The 13,811-nt window shown below is 43.3% G+C and overlaps 1 protein-coding gene across 2 annotated transcripts in view; it reads left to right on the top strand.

Annotated features, from left to right (window-relative positions):
* The window catches only part of Scg5 (secretogranin V), a 45,843-nt gene that overhangs the window by 16,771 nt on the left and 15,261 nt on the right, over positions 1–13,811 (top strand). The gene's annotated exons all lie outside the window — the stretch shown is intronic.

Raw genomic sequence — 13,811 nt, 5'->3', positions numbered from 1 at the left:
GGTGGCTCAGTGGTTAAGATCACTAACTGCTATTCCAGATGACCAAGGTTGAATTCCCAGCTCCCTCATGGCACCTTACAACTGTCTCTAACTCCAGTTTCAGGGAACTCAGTGCCCTTGTCTGGCCTCTGCAGACATCAGGCACACACAAGATGCATACACACACACACACACACACACACACACACACACACACACACAGGCAAAACACCCAAAATAATGATAGCTGCAAGGCCTTTAAAGTGGTTCATACGTATGAGGGGTCTCATTTCACTTCACTGTCCATCTCCTTTTAGGGCTTGTGAGATGGGATAGGCCTTTTTGTTTATATAAATGACCCCTGGTGTACTGAGAAGCATTTTATAATTCTCTACTCTCATAGAATGAAGACCGTCCTGGAAATACACAGACACTGAATGACTGTTCTATGTGAGAAACACCAACGAGAGCCGAGAGGTCGGGGTGTGGGGTGCTGAGGCCCAGGGTGAAGACTGTGGCCAGTTTTCCTCCCAACTCTCCAGTCTTCAGTTTGTTCTCAGAGGCTCTTTAAAAAGTGATTCTTCTTCTGCATGCTTTGCCCAAAGGGGAGTTAGATACAGGTGAGAATGAAGCCCTGGAGCATCATGGGAGGAAAATATTTTCAAAATGTCCCACCTGCCACATCCCTTAAATCCACATCACTGTCCTGAAGTGAATGGAAGGAATGTGTATAATCAGAATGCTCTTCCCCTAAAGTCTACCTAATGTCCCTGTATCAATAGTAGAAAGGACACTCTTGTAATCTATGCCAACGCCACAAAACTTGCTGTCATTCTGGAAGACAACACCTTCACCTATTCTGTCTATTTAAATAATAACATCAGCATTAGACTTTTCTTTTTTCCTTGTTTCTAGCCTGCTCCTGCCACTTTCCAAATGATACACCTTGGAAGTAGAGATAAATCTGGGCTCAGAAGAACCTGGTTAGTTGAAGAAATGTCATTCCATTTGCAGATTCGCCAGCTTGGATGGCGATTGGTGAAATTATTAAGGCCACTCCACGTAGTTAAAAGGGAGGTTTATTTTGTGGGGTAACTTACAAGTGATTGGATAGTTTACAGAGTCTGGGAAAGGTGTGGCGCAGTCCAGCGGTGTTCTCTGGAAAACTCTGCTCATTCAACCTCCAGCGTCCAGGGTCCAGGAACCAAGAGAGCTGGTGCATCTGGAACCCTGGTCTTCAGCGTCCTCTCTCAGGCCCACCTTGTAGGCGGTTGGAGCTTCCAGGTCAAAGCTGGAATGGCTACCCATTACAGATGGGAGTTTTAGCATTCATTGGAAAAGAGCCTCTGGGACCGTGAAGCACAGAGGGGCAGTGGATTCACAACCCCTCTACAAAGTGCAGGGTGGAGGGCTCCCAAGCCTGTGGTCTAAGGAGTGCTTGTTCATTTCCGATGTCATAGCCAATCCTGTCACCTGGGTGTCCCTCCTTGTTTTGAATCATGGGTTTCAAACACCCTCAGGAGTTCTTCCTGAATAATTCCCAAACTTTTAACAAATCAATTCTAAGAAATAAAAAATAAACAATACAGAACAGCAGAAGGGTATTTAAAACATGGTCTTAATTTAAAAAAAAATAACTTTTCTTCTTCGAAATCCTGTATGAGCCATTAAACAAACTGCTCAGTAGAAAAGTAATAGAAGCCACTTCCATTAGAGATTTTGAATCTTGCAATAGGTTAGTTGGTCTTGGGGAATTGAGCAGGGCTCCTTTAAAATGCTAACTCCAGGGGCCCATGAAATGACTGCGCAGGTCAAGGCGCCTTCCTGCGCAGGCCTGACAACCCGAGTCTGATCCTTGGAACCACACAAATTTGGAAGAAGGAAACAGACTTCACAGTTGTTTTCTGACCTTCACACAGGCATTATGGCACACCCCCATGTGTCAACACACATGATAACGGTAAACAAAGCTAAAACCCCAACCACATCTCATGAGGGGCAAATACCCCACCCCACCCCACCCCTGTGCATCAGCCTGGAGAAAAGCAACTGCTTGCTGTTAGGGAGTGTCCGGCAGATTATACAAGAAGCTCACAGACAGGCTGGAACCTTCTGGGCTCTTGTCTCCCACTCTGTCACTTTGCAGTTTGCAAGGTGCCCCAGGTGCATTTACCTCCATCCCCACCCAGGTTGCCATTGACTAGTTCCTCATCCACACCTGAGTCCAAGGGCATTGAGGAAACGGACATTTAATAAGTGCGCTGTTGTTCCCACCTGTTTATAGAGAAGGACCCGAACACTCCAAGAGGTAAGAGTGTTTGTTCAGAATCACGTACAGCAGTGCTTCTCGACCTTCCCAGGGCTGCGACCCTTCAATACAGGTCCTCATGTTGTGGTGACCCCCAACCAGAAAATTATTTTCATTGCCACCTCCTAACTGTAATTTTGCTACTATTATGAATTGTAATGTAACATCTGAAGTACAACCCCTGTGGGGGTCACAACCCACAGGTTGAAAACAGCTGACATAAGGTTTTAAGTTGCACAGGTCATGTAAAATGATGAGCACAACTGACTTTTATTAAACATTCAGTATTGGCCAGAATTAACAGAAAAAGCCTTAGGAAGAGTATTTTTTCCTTAGGCTGCCACCCAAATGTTGGTATTTTTAGAGTCTCCACTTTATACATGAGGTCATGCAGTCAATTTGACGGAGTTAAGATTCCAGCTCAGAAAGCCAGACTGTAGACACTGTGCTTTCAGGGCCTAACACAGCCTTCTCTGCATGCCTGTCTACGCCACACACTGGTCACCAGCCCCATGTGGCTACTAGGCATGTGCCATATGGGTCACTTGAATTGCAAACTTCCCTAATACAAACTATACTGAAGATAGTGTAGAAAAACAAAGTAAAACATCTCCGTGGTAGCTTTTACATTAATTTCATATTGATTGCATGTTGAAATGACAGTGGTCTGGATATGCTAAGATAGATTAAAATGAATTATTAAAACTTAGTTTCACCTGCTTATTTCTACTTTCTGAAATGAGGCTACCAGACAATTTTCTATTATATATAAGGTTTATGTTATATTGCTGTCAGGCCACGTTTCAGTCTACTATTCCAAAATGTTTAAGAGATTGAAACTTTCCCAGGCTGTTGATGCTCCTAGTTAACCCTGGTTAAAGTTCTGGTTAAGATGATTGATGGAGACGTAAGTTCTCTGTTACTTATGAACTTGAATCACCCGTATTATCATGCGTGGCTAGGAGAGAAATCAAAAGGGTTAGCTAAGCGGTGTGTGCCCGTTTTGCTGACTGTGTGCTGCCTCCCATCCCTCTTCTGGCCTCCATAGCTTGAGTTCCTCATGCCCCGCCCCTCACTTTATGATCAATGTGTTTCCTGTCTCATGCCTTTAGATCCAGCTGTGGTGCCTGACATATAATTGATAAATGACAAGTGCCTAGTCATTTCTTTCCTGTTGCTGCTTTATACCTAATGGCGATTGCCAGGCAGAGATGACATGTGTGTATAAGGAAGAAGGTGGGAATGTTTGTGGAGATGGGAAAGCCACAAGCTAGAGAAACATCACCAAAGCTTGGTAGAGGATTTATTTTAAGCATCCCTTCCCATAGCACACACATCACGTGCTCTCCCAACTCCCCTTTTCAGGACAGATTTTTTTTTTAATGGTAGTATCTGCTAAAAGTCAGAAACAGAAAAGAATGTTCTGTTTCTCCAAAATAAATGTTTGTGTTAGCAATTTACAAAGGATACTTACTTATCTATAGCAGCTTTGGGTGGAGAAAGGGAACAAGAGACTGCTGTTTACTGCAGTTACTACTTGGCAAGGTCAAGTTAGCGTACTCTGCCATGATGCAGTGGCCTATCCTGACCCAACTTGAGGCCCTTGTCTTATATTGAAGACTAGGGTTGGGGGTCAGGGATGGACACTGACATTGTGGAATGATTATTTTTCCAGGATGTGTACCCCTGATCTATGCTGGTCTGGGGCTTGGCCCCCTAGGGTAGCTGATAGAGTAGGACTGTGGTCTGGCACATTAGTGCTGGGCCTTGCCTCCTCTCAGGTCCATTTTATGCCACTGGGTTTTTACTCTGTCTTGACCATGTGTTACATATGGCCTGCTTCCCTTTCAAAGTCCAGGCTAGCTGGAAAGCTGAACATGGGGAGAGACCATTAAATGAGTGTGGGTCTGGGCAGAGGGTCACATCCACTTTCTGGAGTCTTGTGGCCACCCATTCCCTTCACTTCCCTTTCCTGGGCCTTCTGTGCCTCTCCTTTATTTGTTGGAAGATTTAACTGTGGACCCTTCTTCTCTGATTAGGAGTTTCTTAACTGTTTCCCTGGCCTCTGACATCTGCTTACCTTGATTTCTGTCTGCCTACCAGGCTCAACGTTGGCTGTGTACACTCTCCACACCTGAGACCCTGACACAACCCCACCTAGCTGGTAAACCAGGGGGCCTGGAGTTCCTGTTAGTGAATCCCCTCTGGAACATCAAATCATCTTAGATGTCCTCTGAGATGCACAGACATTATGCAGTGGGTTACAGTTTATTTTTTTTATTTTTTTATTTTTTATTTTTTTCGTTTTTTTTCGAGACAGGGTTTCTCTGTGTAGCTTTGCGCCTTTACCTGGATCTCGCTCTGTAGACCAGGCTGGCCTTGAACTCACAGAGATCCGCCTGCCTCTGCCTCCCGTGTGCTGGGATTAAAGGCGTGCGCCACCACCGCCCGGCTGGGTTACAGTTTATTAATGACTATTTGTTGTGATAATTACTCATTATCATACAGTTTATTAATCAGTACTCATTATTGTGGAATGACACATAGGCCTCAAGAACAAAACAGCTTTGGACAAAGGATGTTGGGGTAAGTGAAGATTCAGAAAGCAAAGTGCAGCTGAGGGTGGAACCAGATGCTGGAACTCTGAGACTTAACATCATCTCTTACCCAGTGTCTTCTATATCCTCACCTAATCCCAACCACCTCCACATGGATATACCTGTGGTGATACATTGTGTACCCTGATAAAATTTGCTTGAAGATCAGAGGACAGAACAAGCCACTAGATGAAACATAGAGGCCAGATAGTGGTGACACACACCTTTAATCCTAGCACTTGGGAGGCAGAGATCCATCTGGATCTCTGTGAGTTCAAAGCTACCCTGGGTTACATGAGATTGGCTCAGTCTAGGAGAGAAACAAAGCCAGGCAGCGGTGGCACACACCTTTAATCCCAGCACTTGGGAGTCACACGCCTTTAATCCCAGCACTAAGAAGGAAGTGATGGCTGGGCAGAGAAAGGTATGTAAGGCGTGAGGAGACAGAAACTAAAGCTTTTTCAGGCTGAGGAGTCCTAGAGGTAAGATGTGGCTGTGGCTTGTTCATTTGTCTCCCTGATCTTTCAGCATTTACTCCAATATCTGGTTCTAGGTTTTTATTAAAAGACCATTTAGGGTTCATGCTACATACACCATCTTATTTTCAAATACTACTGATACCTTAACATGGGCTCCACTCTGATGGGCCACAGAACTCCACACTGGAATCAGAATAAAGTTTGTAAAGCATCAAAAATGGGCCTTTAATCTCAGTATAAAGGTATGCCGGGCCTCTATATAATTTGATGAGTTGATTCTTCATTTCAGACAACAAATAAAAGCTGTGTGAAGGAGCTAGAAGCACGTCTGCAAATTACTTATTGAAAATGGCTTTTCTTAAACCTGCCAGGTTCCTACGTCTCCCAGAAACTATCTCATGTCCAAATTATTCTGTTTTATTCTTTGTGTTTTGTATGTATTGAGAGAGGCAGGACTCCTGGTGGTGGCTTCATGAAAATTAAATTCATAGAATAAAATTTGAACTTTGGCAATTGAATAAACAGCCAAAACAAACATACTTTGGTGAAAATAAAAATCAACATTTTTTTCTTTTGAAAAGCAAGCAGTGTCTAAGCACAAATACCTTAAAAGTGAACTAAAAAGCTTTTCTAAAATAAACAACTTTGCCTGGGATCCTAAATTGGGACCACATGGAGATGTGGAGCCTACAAATGCCGTGCACCCAGGCTCCTCGGTTCTGCCTTCACTGCCCGCATGCCTCTGAGTAGCTCTTGTAGCCTCTGGTCTCGAAGGAGCCCTAGGGTTTTAGATCCCAGCATGACGGGGAGAAGGCAGAAGAAAGAAGAGGAATGAAAACAAATGCCTTTCAGCCCCAAACATCTGAACAATCAGTTTCACTTGTGGATCTGCCAGACTCACCCAGTGCAGAGCTCTCCATGTGGGCTTGTGGGGCTGAACTTGTGTGAGGCCAGGCTTGAACTTGGGGGTGGGGTGCAAGGATTGCAAGCAAACCGCCCAGGCCCTGCCCTGAGGCAAATCAAGGAGAAGCCAAGTGGGCATGATAGATTTATTCCTTTGTTTTTCCCATTCACCAAGTGCTGTGTGCTTTGGGGTCATAGGTCATGAGTCAAAGGAATGCAGTTGTTGTCACATAAGCCCTGTCCATTTTAAGCATCTTTCACTAATAGGGTGGAGGAGAGGGAGACCACAGCATCCATGTTGAAGAGAGGAGGTTGGCATGCTCATTTCTTCATGCTAGGAACACATCTTTCTTCCTCCATGTGCTCATGGTCTGCCCTACCAAGTGGGCATTTATGTCAGGTGTTGGTCCACAGGGACATCTTTTGTGTCCTTTAACTAGAGGGCAGGCTTCTCTCGAGCAGTGTGAGTGAGTTTGGGAAGGACTGCTCTGAGAACAATGAGCGGAATGAACTCAGATGTGAATTTAACTAGTTTTAACTGGTAAGGGCTCACAGATGTCATCAAAATGTTCCAACCGTTTTGAGCTGCTGTAGCTCAAAAGCTCAGATCCAGAACTGTGATCTGTAGGATGAAGATATGTAGGATGATTGACTTCGGCTCTGTGAATGGTGCTGTTGGGAAATACAACTGCAGAGTCAAAGCAGCTGATGTTTATTGAACGCTCAGTGGTAAGCCATGGCACTGACATGAGCATTTTGTGTAATACGTAGTGTCTGATTCGAGTCTCCTCCAAGCATCTCATTCCCATGAGGAAACTGAGATCCAACTGGGAGATTAAGGAATCGCACGATATGGCAGCAGGTCTGCATGAAGCCAGTCCCAAACATCAGGAAACATCGGGAATCCATAATGGCCCTTTCTGTAACTGGGTTCTGTTGCCTGTGCCTCCTTAGCTAAGGAAATAGTGGCTTTTCATAATATGCCTCTCTGCAGGAATCGTGTGTGTGTGTGTGTGTGTGTGTGTGTGTGTGTGTGTGTGTGTGTGTGTACATCAAGTTGTATGTGTGTCTCTGTGTGTGTTTGTGTGTACATCAAGTTGTGTATGTGTGTTTGTGTCTGTGTGTGTGTATACATCAAGTTTTATGTGTGTCTGTGTGTATGCTTGTGTGTACAAGTTGTGTGTGTATGTGTGTGTGTGTGTGTGTGTGTGTGTGTGTGTGCGCGCGCGCGCGCGCTCGCACATGTGTGTAGTATGTAGGGTGATCCCCAAACTTTCAGAGCAAAGGAGACTTTCCTGAGTAAAGCCTCAGAGTTCATGAAACACGGGTCCATCTCAGTGTCCTTATGTCCCCTTCACATGGACAGTGTCCAGCCTCCTGACCCTCTGTGCCTGGTCTGTGGCCTCTAGAAGGAGAACACAGACGTCTCTACCCACTTTACTTTTCTCTGTCCTAGGTGCAGGCTGGGAGCCTCCATTTCTCCCTCACTTCATCTCTAATGTCTATAGGCGAGGCCTCTCTTGCCCCTTCAGCTTTCTCGGAAGAGTCTGAAGGGGACGGGGAGAAGAAGACAAGGCCACCTTTAACAGCTTATGTGGTTGCTCCATTCTCCCAGACAGTAACAAAAGAAAGGGTGGTGGCTTCCTAAGTGATGGATGGAGCCACTGGAGGAACTCAGGACTGGACTGCTGTGTATTTTTAGTGCCTGCGGCTTGTGGCAACATAGGTGCAAATGGCTGGATCCCGTCCCTTCCACTGAATGGCTGGTATTGAAGAGTCTATGCCCTCTCCCTGCCAGGCTCTCCTCACGGAACTCCCCTTTTATGAGGTGGGTGACTAGCTCCTTGGCACCAGGCTGCCCCGCCACAATTCTCCTTTATTGCCCCGCACTGATGCCCAGCTACATGACTCCACAGACAGCCTCGGCATGGGGCGCGAGGCACTGATGGAACTCCACTGGCTGTAAGCTTGTCAGGGTGTTACCAAATTGTGAGGCAAAGTCTGCCCGCCGCGCAGGGGTTCCGTCTGGACACGCTGAGCCTCTGGCACGAGGCAGCAATCAGAGACGAAGGAACTGTTGGAGTGAGGACAGAGGCTGGCTTCCCATCTCAGAGTGTTTCTGCTGAGATCTTGCTCTGCAGTGGGAAGCCAAACTCCTGGTCACTGACATATTCGGGCCCCCTGAGGGAGCTAGGAACTACCAGAGACCTCAGGTGTCCTGACAAGTCATTGTTGTTCCAGAGTTGAACTGATCTTAAATTAAAAAAAAAAACAAAAACAAAAAAAAAAAAAAAAAAAAAAAAAACAATGGGCTGCACTAGGCCCCATGTTGCACTTTTGATGTCATTCAGAGTGGATATCATACTGGAGCCTCAGACTACAAACCGGCAGGCTACAAACTTACTGTAAGGCTTTAGGCAAATAACTGTATTCCAGAATTCTCTTATTTACAAGAAGCGGCCCTTGTCCTACTGACCTCACTAGAGTTCTCCACAGAAGAGAAAAGTGTTTTGGAACTACTGAAAGCGTCACAAGACCCAAAGTGGGCATGGTGGTGGTGGTGGTGGTGGTGGTGGTGGTGGTGGTGGTGGTGGTGGTGGTGGTGGTGTGTGGTTAGGGAATGAGGGGAGGCCAGGCCTGTCTGTTGACTTGTTCTTGTTTCTGACCAACATTGATCTCTATGTGGAGACTCATCTTCTCCAACAAAGAGAGATAAAACAGCACAATTGAAAATCTCACTTTGGATTTTGCTCATGCAAAATTTGCTCATAGTCAAATGACTTCAGAATACTGGGTAATGTTATAGATCTACTCTATGAAAATCTTAGAAATCGTTCAGTGAACCAGGAAGCCCATACCTGGTCGAGGCTGGATAAAGTTTGGGGCTTTATTGGTATTCAGTTTTTATGATTTCACTTATTACATACAGACAGCTAGCCTAAATCACTTCATGAAAGTGAACTAGAAGCTAAAAGCAGTTGTAGTTAACCAGGAAAATTCCATTCCAGGTCAATGAGCTGTGGAGGTACTGGACTCTGAGGGAAGTCTCTTGCCACCATTGCTCTATTGAGACAGACAAGCATATTGATTGGAAAGCAGGGAACTAAGGCTGGTCAAGTTGCAGAGTCTAGGGAGAGGCTGAAACCAAGAAGCTCTGCTGAGCTGCCACCCAAAGGGGCATGTGTGGAACCCAGGAAAAAAAGCGTGAGGAAAGGGTGTAGGAAGTTTCCTGCAGAAAGTCCTTTATGTCCCTGGACTGGGCTGCATACTTCTCTATCCAATGGTAACATCCTGTTGTTTCCCAGCTGTGATACATTCATTACAACCGGCTGTATTGTTTATGTCTATTCTCTCTCTCTCTCTCTCTCTCTCTCTCTCTCTCTCTCTCTCTCCCTCCCTCCCTCCCTCCCTCCCTCCCTCCCTCCCTCCCTCCCTCCCTCCCTTCCTTCCTTCCTTCCTTCCTTCCTTCCTTCCTTCCCTAAAGACAGAACTCAATGAAAGCAGCATCCACAGTCATCTGACTGACAGGTGACCCTCTGTCTTAGTGTTCTATTGCTGTGAAGAGACATCATGACCATGGCAACTCGTTCAAAAGAAAACATTTAACTGGAGTTGGCTTACAGTTTCAGAAGTTTAGTCCATTATCACCATGGCAGGAAACATGGTGGCATGCAGTCAGATATGGTGTTAGAGATGTAGCTGAGAGTTCTACATCTCAGCACAGGTAGCAGAAAGAGAGAGCCATTGAGTCTGGCTTGGGATATTGCAAACCTCAAAGCCCACCTCCAGTGACACACCTCCTTCAACAAGGCCATACCTCCTAATCCTTTCAAATAGTGACACTCCCTGGTGACCAAGAATTCAAATCTATGAGCCTATGGGGGCCATTCTCATTCAAACTACTACACCCTCTAATACTCAGTCTAGATATTTTGTTTTGTCTAAGTCTTGATACATAGACTGTGTTCAATAAATGTTTAAATTGGTTGAATAATGATTTTTAAACATGTGTTTGGTTAATGTCAGACAGTTAAGGGAACTGAGGTAAACAGACCAAGAAGAACCTGCAGTATCACAGCATTTTAGCTAATTTAGCATGTGATGCGACAGACCCATTCCAAACAATATAATGAATCAAAAAAGCAGCATTTGGTTGCACATGCCACTATTTTTAAATTTATTTTCTAGATGTGCACAGGACAGCATCATTGACATCTTCACAGTTCCTGCATCTGGATCTGATGTCATTAAGTATGGTTTGAAAAGAAGTTTGTGTCTAATATATCTACCTGGTTCTAAACATCTGTTGCTTCCTAACAAGTCCTACATTCATTTAAGTGGCACTGGTGCACAGAGGTAAACAGAGCCCTGGCAGCCTTTCCATAAGGGAAACTGTGTTTGCTTCCTTCATTAATTACTAATGGGGCATTAAGACATGCATTCTCTCTGAGCCAAGTTGGATAATTCCTGGCACTTAATTCCAGGGTGCTTTCAGAAGCAGAGACATGTATTGACATACCAGAAAGCATGCCCTATAACAAGCACAGTGGTGACTACAGTGCCAGGGTTATACTAAGCTTCAAGTATATCAGTATTAAATGCACTGATCCATTGCTTTAACCTTTGCAGTTTGTAGGTTAATTTGGAAAAACAAATTAATTCGGGGGGGAAAAAACAGCATGTGTTACCAGAGTATTTCTGTAAGCAACTACCACTGTGTAACTTGGATAACACTTTATGAAGATCCAGAGTGGTGAAAAATAAAGACAGATCAAATCAGAGGGATGAGAGTAACAAGCAAAGAACAGAATTACTAAACCAAAGTGTGGTTTACTAATTAATTTAAACAGTCAGTTACCAACAAAATTAAAATGAAGAATTTTATTCTCGTGGATATACCAACTAATATAGCATCAGAGTGATGGCATGAAAATAGTAAGAAACAAGAGACTGACAGATGCTTATTAGTCATAGTAGATTTTTAATGTGTAGCACAATATTTTTAACAGATATATTTTAATGTAGATTATGATAAAATATGAATAAGGACATGAAAGAATATCAACAGGGTTGAATATTGGCTATATTTACTTATGAGTTACATAAAATAGCTTACTTTAAATATTCACATAATTATAGTGGTTCACAAAGAAATACCTGTTTGTTTGTTTCTTTGGTTTTCAAAACTGGGTTTCTCTGTGTATCCCTGGCTGTCCTGGAACTCACTCTGTGGAACAGGATGGCCTCAAACTCAAAGATCTGCCTGCCTCTGCCTCCTGAGTACTGGGATTAACTGTGTGTGCCACCACTGCCCAGTAAAAACCTTTTAACTTATTTTTTATTTTATATGTATGGGTGTTCTGCCATCATGTATGTATGTATGTATGCAATGTACATACAGTGCCAATGGAGGCTAGGAGAGAATTTTGGATACCCTAGGACTGGAGTTACAGACGTTTGTGAGTCATTGTGTGGGTGCTGAGAATTAAACCCAGGTCCTCTAGAAAAGCTACCAATACTTTTAACCACTGAACAATTTCTACAGCCCCAACCATTTTTTCAAATATATAAATTTTGTAGACATCCATTCTTATTGCAGAGCAATGGAATACAATATAAGCACAAAGAAACCCAGCATGTTAGCAGTGTCTGGATTTGAAGGCTAATGCTAGTAAGGTAGGTAAGTTTGTCCCTTTAAGGTTAAACTTGAATCAAACATAACAGAGACAGTGATGGAAAAACACCTCAGAAGATGCCAAGGTCTAGCCATGATGATCCTACTTGGATATGTTTACAATCCCAAAGAAAACAACGTGCCCATCCAAAGAGGACCAGGTTTGGCCAAAAAGACAAAACCAGTGTAGTCACACAGGATCAAGGGAGCTTTGCCTGGCTGGACTTAGGTAAAGTGGCCAGATGGGAAGGTCCTACTTCTTGTGGACATGGAATTCATGCACAACAGGTCATGCTAGGATTTAGAGTAGCCCCCCCCCACACACACACACTATGGACATCTGTGAGCACCCTGTAAATAGATTAATGCAGCTATGAAGGAGGGGCGCCAGTGTCCCAACAGAGTTGAACAATATGAAGTGTTCCTAGGAAGCAGGCTGGGAAAAGGAAGCTTCCTGACCTTGTAAGATGTCACTGTTACAGGTGAAATAGTCCAGCAGTCGAACGGCACAATAGGTACAGTAAAACAAGTTGTTCATGGGAACTTCTTTTCATTCATTGCTGTGACTGTGTATGGATGAGGCACTTAGAAGTCTGTTGCTGGCATGAAAGAAATGAGGCCAGACAATTATTGGACAAATGAGATGGAATAATAGGTTATCTATTTTAAACACACTAAAATGAATAATGGATTAAAGAGTTAATTTTTTAAAGTAAACTAAAATATCCAGATGTTGGTCATAACCCTTAAGAGGCAATGATTTTACAAGTCTAGACAGATAAAAAGAAATTACAAAGGAGAGTTAAAAACAACTCAGACTATGCAAATATTAAAAGCTTATGTTTGCAAAATATTATAATAATAACCAGAATTCAAAGTCAGACAATGTGGGGAATGCTTGCAGAGAATGTGACAAAGTCCTGCTATCTTTATTAAGTGAAATGTTTGTATAAGTTGATAAGAGAAACATTGTAATTCTAGAAGCATAAACAGACAAGTCATAAAAAAGAAAATAAAAACCAGTAAATAAACATACGGAAGATATTTGATTGATCTGGCAGTCAAACCTATTTAAATGAGCAAGAAAAAAATATGAAATTTTATGATGCCAAATGCTAGTGAGGATGTTGTAAAAAATGGTACTCTCATGTTTTGGTGATATTTTGTAAATTACTACCTCTTTTTTTGGAAATCATTTGGCAGTACAATATCATGAGCCATAAAAACATTTATAGCCTTTGACCTAGTAATTTGACTTACTTCTGGGAACTTATCCTGTTGAAAATTAATCCAAAATATGGAAAAAATTAAGGCCCTAAAATAAATTGGGAAATACTAAGTGTCTCACAATAAAGGAAGAGTTAATGTGTCATGGTACACTGATTAGATATAAAACAACATTGCCCCTCATAAACACAGAAATGGGGCACAGGCAGACAAATGGAAAGAGTCTTGTGATTTAATGGGTAATAAAAATTATAAAATATTTTGCTGTGGGGTGTCGTTCTGTATGCTGTGAATATATGTTGCTCTGATTGGTTGATAAATAAAATGCTGATTGGCCAGTAGCCAGGCAGGAAGTATATGTGGGATAAGCAGACAAGGAGAATTCTGGGAAGAGGAAGGGCTGTGTCAGGAGTCACCAGCCAGACACAGAGGAAGCAGGATGACAAGGCAGAACTGAGAAAAGGTACCAAGCCACATGGCTAAACAAAGATAAGAATTATGGGTTAATTAAGATCTAGTCAGTAATAAGCCTGAGCCAATGGTCAAGCAGTTATAATTAATATAAGCCTCTGAGTGATTATTTTATAAGTGGGCCATGTGACTGTGGGGGCTTGGCAGGACCAGAGAAACAATTCTGACTACAA

The sequence above is a fragment of the Peromyscus californicus genome, unplaced genomic scaffold (assembly GCF_007827085.1).
Source record: "Peromyscus californicus insignis strain IS unplaced genomic scaffold, ASM782708v3 Scaffold_7__1_contigs__length_154581171, whole genome shotgun sequence".
NCBI classification, from domain to species: domain Eukaryota; kingdom Metazoa; phylum Chordata; class Mammalia; order Rodentia; family Cricetidae; genus Peromyscus; species Peromyscus californicus.
This window is presented reverse-complemented; position numbering and strand designations above follow the sequence as displayed.